Genomic DNA, 2,309 nt, shown 5'->3' with positions numbered 1-2,309 from the left:
TGTTTTTTGTGCACATCTTCAGTGTGGTCAATGAAAACTTTGGTAGCATTTCGATATTCAAACAAGGGAAATAACACCGCTGGCATCTTTAGCACTAAATTGCCTTAACTACCTCGTCCTGTGCTATAGCGGTGGCCCTCCTACCAGTTGGCCGAGATACACCTTTCTGAGCTTGTTAAAGGGCACTACAAATGTGATCTTCAGACAAAGCAGCAAAAACAAATGGTGTGTTGACACAGGAAGAAAAAGCAACGTGATATAAATGAAGAATACAAAAGGAAGAAGGAGAAAAATGTTGTGTGACGTCAAACCCACGAGTGCAGAACACAATGAATTAGCAGTACATTGCCTTAACTAACTCGTCGTCTGCTGTAGCGGTGGCCACGCATACCAGTTGGCTGAGATCTGCCTCTCTGAGCTTGTTAAAACTTCTTATGGGCATGTGGGACTGTAGCGTCCCACCTGGCCAACATCCGGTGAAATTGCAGAGCGCGAATTTCAAATGACAGAAATATAAATATTTAACATTCATGAAAATACAAGTATTATACATCAAAATAAAGCTTAACTTCTTGTTAATCCAGCCGCTGTGTCAGATTTCAAAAAGGCTTTACGGCGAAAGCACACCATGCGATTAATTGAGGACAGCGCCCCGCATACAAAAACATGAAAAAAGAATTCAACCAGGCAGGTGCGACACGAAAGTCAGAAATAGCGATATAATAAATGCCTTACCTTTGAAGATCTTCTTCTGTTGGCACTCCAAAAGGTCCCAGTTACATCACAAAGGGTCCTTTTGTTCGATAAAGTCCTTCTTTATAGCCATAAAAACTCAGTTTAGCTGGCGCGCTTCATTCAATAATCCACCGGTTTCCCTGCTTCAAAATGCATACAAAATGAATCCCAAACGTTACCAATAAACTTATCCAAACAAGTCCAACAACGTTTATAATCAAACCTCAGGTACCCTTATACGCAAAGAAATGATCAAATTTAAGACGGAGAAAAGTATGTTCATTACCGGAGAGAAATAACAAAGAACGCGCTTTCACCCACGCGCATGGAAACACTTCAGCCAAAATGGGAGCCACTTAGAAAAACTACAACTTCTAGCTCATTTTTCCAAAAACCAGCCTGAAACTCTTTCTGTTGACATCTAGTTGAAGCCCTAGGAACTGCAATCTGGGAGGACTTCGCCTCATAATAAACATGAAAGCCATTGGAAACAGTGGAAGGCTGAAAATTATTATTTTTTGGGATGGTTTGTCCTTGGGGTTTTGCCTGTCTTATCAGTTGTGTTATACACACAGACATCATGTTATCAGTTTTAGAAACTTTAGAGTGTTTCCTATCCAAATCTACCAATTATATGCATATCCTAGCTTCTGGGCCTGAGTAACAGGCAGTTTACTTTGGGCACGCTTTTCATCCGGACGTGAAAATACTGCCCCCTACCCAAGAGAGGTTAAAGGGCTCTATAAATGTGCTCTTCAGACATAGCAGCAAAACAAATAATGTGTTGAGACAGGAAGAAAAAGCAATGTGATATAAACGAAGGACTCAAAAGGAAAAATGAAAAAGAAGAGACCGAAATGAACGGGAGCTTAGCAGGCTTAGGTAACATATGGCAAAGTGTGGGGTCTTTGACATTGGAGGGTAGCGTGGCCGAGTGGTCTAAGGCGCTGGATTTAGGCTCCAGTCTCTCTGGAGGCGTGGGTTCGAATCCCACTGCTGCCATCATTCTTGTTTTTTGTGCACATCTTCAGTGTGGTCAATGAAAACTTTGGTAGCATTTCGATATTCAAACAAGGGAAATAACACCGCTGGCATCTTTAGCACTAAATTGCCTTAACTACCTCGTCCTGTGCTATAGCGGTGGACCCTCCTACCAGTTGGCCGAGATACACCTTTCTGAGCTTGTTAAAGGGCACTACAAATGTGATCTTCAGACAAAGCAGCAAAAACAAATGGTGTGTTGACACAGGAAGAAAAAGCAACGTGATATAAATGAAGAATACAAAAGGAAGAAGGAGAAAAATGTTGTGTGACGTCAAACCCACGAGTGCAGAACACAATGAATTAGCAGTACATTGCCTTAACTAACTCGTCGTCTGCTGTAGCGGTGGCCACGCATACCAGGTGGCTGAGATCTGCCTCTCTGAGCTTGTTAAAACTTCTTATGGGCATGTGGGACTGTAGCGTCCCACCTGGCCAACATCCGGTGAAATTGCAGAGCGCGAATTTCAAATGACAGAAATATAAATATTTAACATTCATGAAAATACAAGTATTATACATCAAAATAAAGC

At 41.8% G+C, this 2,309-nt stretch overlaps 1 non-coding gene across 1 annotated transcript; it reads left to right on the top strand.

The window, feature by feature from the left end:
• The first annotated feature begins 1,655 nt into the window (after nt 1–1,655).
• Nucleotides 1,656–1,737, top strand: trnal-uag (transfer RNA leucine (anticodon UAG)). The gene has a single exon. It is a non-coding gene; the product is annotated as a tRNA-Leu (tRNA).
• Nucleotides 1,738–2,309: the final 572 nt, after the last annotated feature.

Source organism: Salmo trutta, unplaced genomic scaffold (genome assembly GCF_901001165.1).
Source record: "Salmo trutta unplaced genomic scaffold, fSalTru1.1, whole genome shotgun sequence".
NCBI lineage: Eukaryota > Metazoa > Chordata > Actinopteri > Salmoniformes > Salmonidae > Salmo > Salmo trutta.
This window is presented reverse-complemented; position numbering and strand designations above follow the sequence as displayed.